Source organism: Berghia stephanieae, chromosome 11 (assembly GCF_034508935.2).
Source record: "Berghia stephanieae isolate SIO BIC M18660-M18661 chromosome 11, UCSD_Bste_1.3, whole genome shotgun sequence".
Taxonomy (NCBI): domain Eukaryota; kingdom Metazoa; phylum Mollusca; class Gastropoda; order Nudibranchia; family Aeolidiidae; genus Berghia; species Berghia stephanieae.
In genome coordinates, this window is record NC_088370.1 from 31,466,636 (window position 1) to 31,476,635 (window position 10,000).

Below are 10,000 nucleotides of genomic sequence, written 5' to 3' on the forward strand. Positions count from 1 at the left end.
TAAAGATAATTGATCCCACTTTATTTTAGTTCACTGTCTTCTATACTGCATTACACAATGGAATTGGAAATAAATACAAATTGTAAGGGATGTAGGTATTAATATATTAGTGGCATTAGCAGCAGCAGAAGCAACAGTAGTAGTAGTAGTAGTAGTAGTAGTAGTAGTAGTAGTGTAGTAGTAGTAGTAGTAGTAGTAGTTAGTAGTTGTAGTTGTAGTAGTAGTAGTGATGCAGAAAATAAAGACAGGCATTTCAATTTTGACACGGCGCCGCCAAGTCTGGGACTTTTTTGTCCTAGTGCGGAAGTCTGCGAGATTTTTCTACTATCACAAACGATATGAACACGGGACTGGGGACAGTCCTGTCCGTTGATTTTGTAGCATTTCACAACGACTTGGGACACAACGGGACTGTTTTGTCCCGTCCCAATAGGTGCGGAAGATTTCTCTAAATTCTATATGTTACAGATTTGGGACAGGACTGTCCCAGGACAGTCCTGTCCTAGTGCGGAAGAGGGTTAAACCCTCTTAGACCCGACGGTTGAACAAAACGTAACCCTCCTTCCGCACTAGGACAAAACTGTCCCGGGACAAATTTGTCCTGTCCCAATGGAGAAAACTTCTATTCAAAAGGGGTTCCGCACTAGGACAGGACTGTCCCAGGACACACCTGCGCGAATGCATTATTTTTTTTTTTACAAGACTCAAAAGTTTTTTTGTAGGCAATTGCAAGTCTAATAATTCACATTTTATGAATCAACATAAGATACGACATGACGACAATGATTTTTTACACTGTACAATGGGATTTGTTTACATAAGATTTATATAATCATGAAATATTCTTATAGCAAAAGTAATATTATTGCTACTACTACTACTACCACTACCAATACCACGACTACGACTACGACTACTACTACTACTACTACTACTACTACTACCACTACCACTACCACTACCACGACTACTACTACTACTACTACTACTACTACTACTACTACTACTACTACCACTACCACTACCGCTACCACGACTACGACGACTACTACTACTACTACTACTACTACTACTACTACTACCACTACCACTACCACGACTACTTCTACTACTACTACTACTACTACTACTACTAGTAGTAGTAGTAGTGTAGTAGTAGTAGTAGTAGTAGTAGTAGTAGTAGTAGTAGTTAGTAGTAGTAGTAGTAGTAGTAGTAGTAGTAATGGATGAAATAGAGGTTGCATATTTCTGTGCTTTACCCGTGGAAAAAAAAAAGACAAATTGAAAGAGAAAACAATATTGGGTGCATCCTTTAATGACCCAAAGATTGCTCAAGGGTCAATTTCGTAGACTCTATGGTGATCTCGATCTTATCTTAAAATGACTTTCTTGGAATCACCTCATTTTACCCAGGTGCAAATGAGTACCAGTTCGCTGATGAAAGTAATCTTTGACGGACTAGCATCATTCAAGAGGATAATAGAAAGTCAGCATGCTTCGTACCCGAAAGGCATCAGTTGATTAAGTCACCTCGCCTAGCTCAATTTGCGGCGCTGCACTGCGGCTGACGCCTGGTAATACCTTGTCTAGCTAAATTTGCGGCGCTGCATTGCGGCTGACGCCCGGGTTATTCCAGTCTTACTCGGAATAGACCCTCGAGAAAAATTTCCCCTATGGGATGAAAAAATGAATTTTATTATTTTAAATTTTAAACTGTTATCTGTCTGCTCAACGCCACAGAAACATGGATAAGTTCCGGATTTATAAGCTTAGGAGGCAAGATGGCCTATGGTTAGCGCGTTGTACTCTGGACTCAGAGGTTCTGTGTTCGATTCCGACCGAAGCCAACTTGTACTTTCTAGAGCAAGAAAATTTACTCCAATCACTCACTCCATTCAGGTGTAAAAGGGTACCTGTCAAGCTGGGATAGTAATCTGCGATAGACTACAGACTAGCGTCCCGACTAACTTATAAATATTTTCATTGAGAATTCCCGAAATAAATAACGATAAAGATAATTGATCCACAAGTTATCGATTAGATGTGCGACCGGTTTTAGACACGTTACTGCTGTGTCACAAGTGTGACACTTCTTAAATTATATTTATAAACATACGTTTTTAAATTGCCGAAAATATTTATGTTGCTATGCCTTCTTTACGTGGTTTCATCACATAGAATTATTTTTTGAATTGTTCTTGCTTTTTATATTCAGAATTGAAATAAATAAATAAATTAAAACTGTGAAATTGAATGTAAGCTTCAGTTTAATATACGAAAACAGATAAAATGGACGTTTCGGGTTTCCCCTTCATCAACAACACATGATGAATTAAAAACTACAGACGAATGAGATAATGTGGTAGTGGCGTTGTTAAGATGCATAAACAAAAACATTGATGGGCAGGAAATTGTATGCTACTTTGTGAGGAAGCGCGAATTAAAACAGAGCAATAGAAATTTATAAAAGGTGCGTACTTAATTATGTCAAAAGAGGGGAGGCGGGGAGGAACTGTGTAATGCAGTAAAGAAAGTGAACCAAATTATAAAGTGTGGACTATTGTTGGAAAATAAATACAATGGAATTGGAAATAAATACAAAATATAAGGGATGTAGGTATTAATATATTAGTGGCATTAGCCACAGCAGAAGCAACAATAGAAATAGTAGTAGTAGTAGTAGTAGTAGTAGCAGTAGTAGTAGTAGTAGTAGTAGTAGTAGTAGTAGTAGTAGTAGTAGTAGTAGTAGTAGTAGCAGTAGTAGCAGTAGTAGCAGTAGTAGTAGTAGTAGCAGTAGTAGTAGTAGTAGTAGTAGTAGTAGTAGTAGTAGTAGTAGTAGTAGTAGTAGTAGGAGGAGGAGGAGGAGGAGGAGGATAGTAGTAGTAGGGATGCAGAAAATAAAGACAGGCATTTCAATTTTGACACGGCGCCGCCAAGTCTGGGACTTTTTTGTCCTAGTGCGGAAGTCTGCTATATTTTTCTACTATCACAAACGATATGAACACGGGACTGGGACAGTCCTGTCCCGTTGATTTTGTAGCATTTCACAACGGCTTGGGACACAACGGGACTGTTTTGTCCCGTCCCAATAGGTGCGGAAGATCTCTCTAAATTCTATATGTTACAGATTTGGGACAGGACTGTCCCGGGACAGTCCTGTCCTAGTGCGGAAGAGGGTTAAAATACGACATTGACCTTTGCCGAAGGCGCATTTTAAAACTTTCATAGGTTATTTTAAAGAATAGAAAACGATAGCAAAAAAGACATTCTTTAAAAAAAAAATAGAATAGAGAAAGCGGAAGTCGTATACCGTATGCTTAACCCAAGCCATGAAAACCATACATGACAGCCCCCCCCCCCCCCCGCCCCACTCCCCACCATACGAGCAAGGCTTACGCCACAAGCAGGGAGACAATAACCCTCCTTCCGCACTAGGACAAAACTGTCCCGGGACAAATTTGTCCTGTCCCACTCGAGAAAACTTCTATTCAAAATGGGTTCCGCACTAGGACAGGACTGTCCTGGGACACACCTTGCGCTTCGCTTGCTCAAATGCATTATCAGTATGGATGAAATAGAGGTTGCATGTGTTTGTGCTTTACTGCATAGAAAAAAGAAAAATGGAAAGAGAAAACAATATTGGGTGCATCCTTTAATGACCCAAAGATTGCTCAAGGGTCAATTCCATAGACTCTATGGTGATCTCCGATCCTATCCTAAAATTTTTTTCGGCTACTACAGGATGCGCATTGATAGTTTTGACAACCTTCTTTATCTTGTTGGAGGAGCTCTCACGTATCAAGACACACCATTCAGGAAGAGTGTTCCACCGGAGGAGAGATTGTCTGTGGCGATTCGGTAAGAAATTATGACCGTATCACTTTGTGTTGTTTGGAACATTATAGTGCAATTAATTCAAAGTTGTACAGTTAATTTATTCGCATGAAATACCCTACTCTTGGAATCAAACGAATCATATATTTTTCCGCTTCGCTTCATGTAATTCTTGCTTTTCTTTTACTTTACTTACCCCCACCCCCCCCCCCTTTCCTTCTCACTCTCACTCCCCCCCCCTTCTCTCTCTCTCTCTCTCTCTCTCTCTCTCTCTCTCTCTCTCTCTCTCCCCTTCCCCCCTCTCTCTCTATCTTTTCAAATAAGGTACAGCTCTTTTTTTTTTAATTTCAATTTTTATTTTACTTTTGAAAACGTCAACACATTAAAAAAGAAATCAATCAACATTTAATACAGCCAAAAAAGAAACGTCAAATGCTTACTATGTCGGCATTTGAATCAGAATAGGAGCTACCAGCAGATGGGGCTCGGGGACACGGCTGAGACTGGTACTGATAATAAAGATTGTTGGTGTCTGTTGGCAGGAAAACATGTGGTCCTGGAAAAGATGTTGAATAGCTTTGATATGGGTAGTTGGGTGGCTGACATCGTTGTGGCGTTGAATGTGACTGCTGTGTCTCTGGTAAAGTGACTGCTGTGTCTCTGACAGAATGACTGCTGTGTCTCTGGTAGGGTGACTGCTGTGTCTCTGGTAGGGTTTGGCGCTGTAATAAAAGATCACGCGATTCGTACAGGTACATGATTTTCATGACCTCCAGCTTGGCTTCAAATTTGGTCTGTGACGACATACGTCTCATTGCAGGCAGAAAGCTGAGAAGAAAAGATTTATCTTCATCAACTTCGTCAGCATTCTGCGCTCTTTCGCTAAGAATGTTCAATAATTTTTGTTCGTACGAACTATCAGAGGAACTTTTCTTTTTAGATTTTTTTTAGCCGAATCGCATGCAGCTGAAGTAGATGCGAGCGGCTCTCTGGCAACATCACCTGGTGACTCAGTTGTCTCCGTGGGTTCCGAGATTTCAGTTTCGTCAGACTGAAAATTGCTCACCGTTTCTCTCTGCTCCATTGAGGGCAAAAGAAAGAGAAGCTGCTCAAAGTAGATGTATTTTCTTCTCTTCTTTGCGGCTTGCCCGGATGTAGATTTCCGCTGTTCACGTAATTCCCGCAGAAAAGAGTGTCTCAGATTTGCCCATCGTTGCTGGATCTCCTTACCTAAAGTAGGAAAGATAAAATATCAATATACCTATTTATTTCTATAACAAAAACATAATATGAGCTTGAAAGCTAATAATCATTACATAAACTCGTTAAAAATGAAATTCAATCCGTTGTTATCTGCTCCTTATTTCTTTTCAGTTACTTTGCAACTGGATGCACTTTGGTGTCTCTACATTATGAATACCTACTTGGCATTGAAACAATTCGTGAAATACTTCAGGACGTTTGTGAAAAAATGTGGACATGTTTGAAACCAATTGTCATGCCAATGTTGGACCAAAACGACTGGCGAAAAATTGCTACAGTTTATTACAACAAGACACAGTTTCCTAACTGCATCGGTGCAGTTGATGGAAAACATATAAGAATCTGTCAACCAGCGCAAAGCGGATCCTTATTCTACAATTACAAAAGCTTTTTTTTCAATTGTTCTTATCGGGATTGTGGACGCCAACTACCGTTTCATATCAGTTGACATTGGATCGCATGGCAGCTGTAGTGATTCCACTGCTTTCAAAGACTCAACATTTGGACAAATGTTAGAACATGGGCAACTGAAATTACCCCCACATGAGGAATTACCAGGTGATGATAATGGTACAGCCATGCCATTCGTGCTCGTTGGTGATGAGGTGTTTGCTCTGTCTGATCATTTGTTGCGACCTTACCCTAGGAGAGAATTGACGCAGACTAAGAGAATTTTCAATTACAGACTGACTCGTGCTAGGCGTATGGTAGAGTGTGCTTTTGGAATTCTTGCAAATAAATGGAGGATTTTTCATCGCGCAATGAATTTGAATCCCGATTTCTGTGTGAGTATCATCAAAACCTGTTGTGTTCTGCACAATTATGTGCGACAAAGGGACGGAGTCGCATTTGATGATGCAATTTATGAATGCCCCTTGCAAAGTCTTAGTCCAAGTAATGTGCGCACACGAGCATCGCCAATATCAAACAGAGATTATTTTGCCGATTATTTCATTTCTCCACAAGGTTCCGTACCCTGGCAGTACGACAAAATATAGAGAGCTTCTTTTCCTCATTGGATCATTTCAAAGAACTTTCTGCTACTGTTGATTTACATTTATGGACTTGCCAATAGCAAAGTTAAGTCAATTCCCTCAGTTGTACTGATTTGTTTTGTTTCGAGGTAAAGTGTCTAAAACCGGTCAGCATAGAGTGGAATGCAAACAATCCGAGTCACAATGTTATCATTGACTCGTGGTGATCTAGATGTTGATATTTTTAGAACATACTTATTGTCAGATTCATTTAATGTATTTTTACAACGACTAACGCAGTCTGCGATGTATTTGGTTTCTACTGGAATTTTGAATATCTATAATGGAGTCGCAATGGCTTAGTGGTTAAGTGTTGGACTCAGTAACCGGATGTCCTAGGTTTGAATACTACAATAAGCACTATTTTGGCCGCGCTTAATTCTTGGTAAAGAATCGCCTCATTTTACCCAGGTGCAAATGTGTACCAGTTCGCTGAGGAAAGTAATCTTTGACATACTATCGCCCTGTCAAGAGGATAATAGAGGAAAACTGTTATGTCTGCTCAACGCTACAGAAACATGGAAATGCTCCGGGTCTATGAGCTTAGGAGGCAGGATGACCGAGTGCTTAGCGCGTTCTACTCCATACGGTTGTAAAAGGGTAACAGACAAGCTGGGATAGTAATCTGCGATAGACCAGCGTCCTGTTCAAAAGTTTTCAAATAAATACGTTAATTGTCCGCTTCAGGCTACTGAAACGGGGATAAACTCCGGCACCATTGGCTACAAGGTTCTAAAGGACTTAATTTGTCTTCAATGACCCCAAGTGGCTCAGGAAGACTTATTTAAAGACAACATATTTCCATTGAGAATTCCAGAAATAAATAAACGATAAAGAGAATTGATCCCACAAGTTACCGAATAGATCGACAAAACCCAGTATAATAGCAAAACCTGATTTTACAGATGAGCCGAAAATCTGTTCAAATTTTACTTCAACTTTTTACAATAACTATGCGGAGAATTGATGCAAATTTGGTATCAATCGAAAGTTCTTTTTATTTATTCTATCATTTTGATATATAAAAATAAAAATATAGACCTGGATTATTCAAAGTCTGAATTTACTGTTAGACTGGGTTTTGCCACTGCATCGGAACCTGATTCGAGTGGTACAAACACCGTACCTCACATTACACAGGGTTTTGTCATTGCATCATGACGCATGCTATACCGTATCTCGGCGTTTGACCTATATTTTTATGTATTGGGAACTGAGTGTTTTTACTAATTAAAAAAAAAAAAAGAACACCTGATAATAATTTGTTGTGAAGTAAAGTCATAAGAAACATCGAAAATTTAGTAGTAGTAGTAGCAGTAGTAGTAGTAGTAGTAGTAGTAGTAGTAGTAGTAGTAGTAGTAGTAGTAGTAGTAGTAGTAGTAGGAGTCGTAGTAGTAGTAGTCGTAGTAGTAGTAGTAGTAGGGATAGTAGTAGTAGTAGTAGTAGTAGTAGTAGTAGTTAGTAGTAGTAGTAGTAGTAGTGTAGTAGTAGTAGTAGTAGTAGTAGTAGTAGTAGTAGTAGTAGTAGTAGTAGTAGTAGTCGTAGTAGTAGTAGTAGTAGTAGTAGTAGTAGTAGTAGTAGTAGTAGTAGTGTAGTAGTAGTAGTAGTAGTAGTGTAGTAGTAGTAGTAGTAGTAGCAGTAGTAGTAGTAGTAGTAGGAGGAGGAGGAGGAGGAGGAGGAGTAGGAGGAGGAGGAGGAGGAGAAGAAAAAGAAGAAAAAGAAGAAGGAGGAGAAGGAGAAGGAGGAGGGGAGAAGAAGAAGAAGAAGAAGAAGAAGAAGAAGAAGAAGAAGAAGAAGAAGAAGAAGAAGAAGAAGAAGAAGAAGAAGAAGAAGAAGAAGAAGAAGAGGAGGAGGAGGAGCAGGGGAAAGAGTAGAAGGGGGAGGTTGGTGATAAAGAAAAAGAAGGAGGAGAATGAGAAGATGGTGTTGATGATTGATTTGTATTAAGGTAATGAAGAAATTCCAATTATACATTACTACACGGCCGGTTATGCAACGACAAAACCCAGTATAACTGGACTTACGGGGTTTTGTCGCTGAACCAGCTGATAGAAATAGCAACATAGTTGATAAAAAAAAATGTTTGTACTTTTTTATTTTTAAGAATTGGCTTTTAATATTTTGTGAGTAGATGCAGGGTGTCATTCTGATCACCAATGATATAAAAGGTCTATTTGACACAATTTCGAAGATACGGGGTTTTGTCGTTGTACGGCAGAGATGTGCGACCGGTTTTAGACACGTAACTACTGTGTCACAAAGTGTGACACTTCTTAAATTATGATTATAAATATACGTTATTAAATTGACGAAAATGAAGTTTATGTTGCTATGCATGCTGTACATGGTTTCATCACATAGAATTATTTTTTGAATTGTTTTTGCTTTTTATGTTCAGAATTTCAAATAAAAATAATAATTAAAAAAATAGGAAAACAAAAAATTAAACCTACCTCTCAGTTTTTTTTCTTCACTTGTCATTTCTTCCCATCCTGGAACGACTTGTTCATAAACCTCGGTCCACGCCTTTATTTTGACGTCCCTGTCACAATAGCTGCTATCAGCTTTGTTGTACAAGCAGGGCTTGCTCTCGACTACGTTGATTAATTTTTCGATCCAATTTGAATCGACGTCCATGTCTTTTTAAATTGATAATCTGAGGTGTTAATTAGTATGCCTATCAATCGAGATACTGAAGTAGATAGATGAAAAGTTGAAAGTAGAGATGCAGTAAATAACGACAGTATTGCAAGTTTGACACGGCGCCGCCAAGTCTGGGACTTTTTTGTCCTAGTGCGGAAGTCTGCTATATTTTTCTACTATCACAAACGATATGAACACGGGACTGGGACAGTCCTGTCCCGTTGATTTTGTAGCATTTCACAACGGCTTGGGACACAACGGGACTGTTTTGTCCCGTCCCAATAGGTGCGGAAGATTCCTCTAAATTCTATATGTTACAGATTTGGGACAGGACTGTCCCGGGACAGTCCTGTCCTAGTGCGGAAGAAGGTTAATAAGAGAGCTTTGTTGTTATTTTTTAAAAAAAACTATCATTATACAACATGCAAGGGAGATAATGAATAACTCGTGAAACAGGAGATTAAATCAAATCTTTCTATCATGGCTTCTTTTTGTTTGTTCCTGTTCTCTTTCATTAAAAAAAAATCTTGGGTGGCATACACACGCACGGTGGGTGGGTTGGGGGAGGGGGGGGGGAGTTAGTGTGTACCTTTTTCAGTTTTCATTTTCATGAAAGGGTGGGGAGGGGGGGGGTTGTGAGGGGGGGGGGGGCTCACTTTTTATTGATTAATATCGTACCCAACACGCACCTATTTGAGGTCTGATAACCAAAAGTGTTATGGGCTCGTTGTTGTAATGGGAAACCTCTCAAACAAACGCGTGATATTGTCCATCACGACAATGTTAATTCAAGCCCGTAATAATAGGATTCAATAGTCTGATGTCACGTCCGCCCAGCAACGAACAGCTTGGTTCTAAACAAAGAAAATCGATAGTTTTCATTCTTCAGGCTGGCTAGAACTTTTTCACTTGTCATGTCAATGTAATCAGAATGTATAAAAGTCAAAACATGATAAGATTTATAATGTATTTCTCCTCTGGATACACTCGTCGGAGAAGTATTTCATAAGGGCGTCCGCCATTTTCCCGATAGTTTAGAACCAGTTACTAAGTTACAATGCGTCATTACGAGGGAAGTGACATCACGACTGTTGGAGCATAATGCGTTCGTTTATTTGACCTGCTAATATGGGCACGTGGATTATACATACCCCTTTGATTCTTGTGGAAAATCTGATTTTCCAATAGCGTAACAGCAAAAACGGTAAGAGGGTTCCATTTCAGCC

At 39.4% G+C, this 10,000-nt stretch overlaps 2 protein-coding genes and 1 pseudogene across 7 annotated transcripts in view; 1 reads left to right on the forward strand and 2 right to left on the reverse strand.

Moving 5' to 3' along the window:
• Window positions 1-10,000, reverse strand: part of LOC144956890 (uncharacterized) — a 602,990-nt gene that overhangs the window by 218,765 nt on the left and 374,225 nt on the right. The gene's annotated exons all lie outside the window — the stretch shown is intronic.
• Window positions 1-10,000, forward strand: part of LOC144957330 (uncharacterized) — a 190,961-nt gene that overhangs the window by 77,496 nt on the left and 103,465 nt on the right. The window lies entirely within an intron of this gene.
• LOC144957085 (uncharacterized) overlaps window positions 4,217-10,000 on the reverse strand; it is a 10,082-nt pseudogene continuing 4,298 nt past the window's right edge.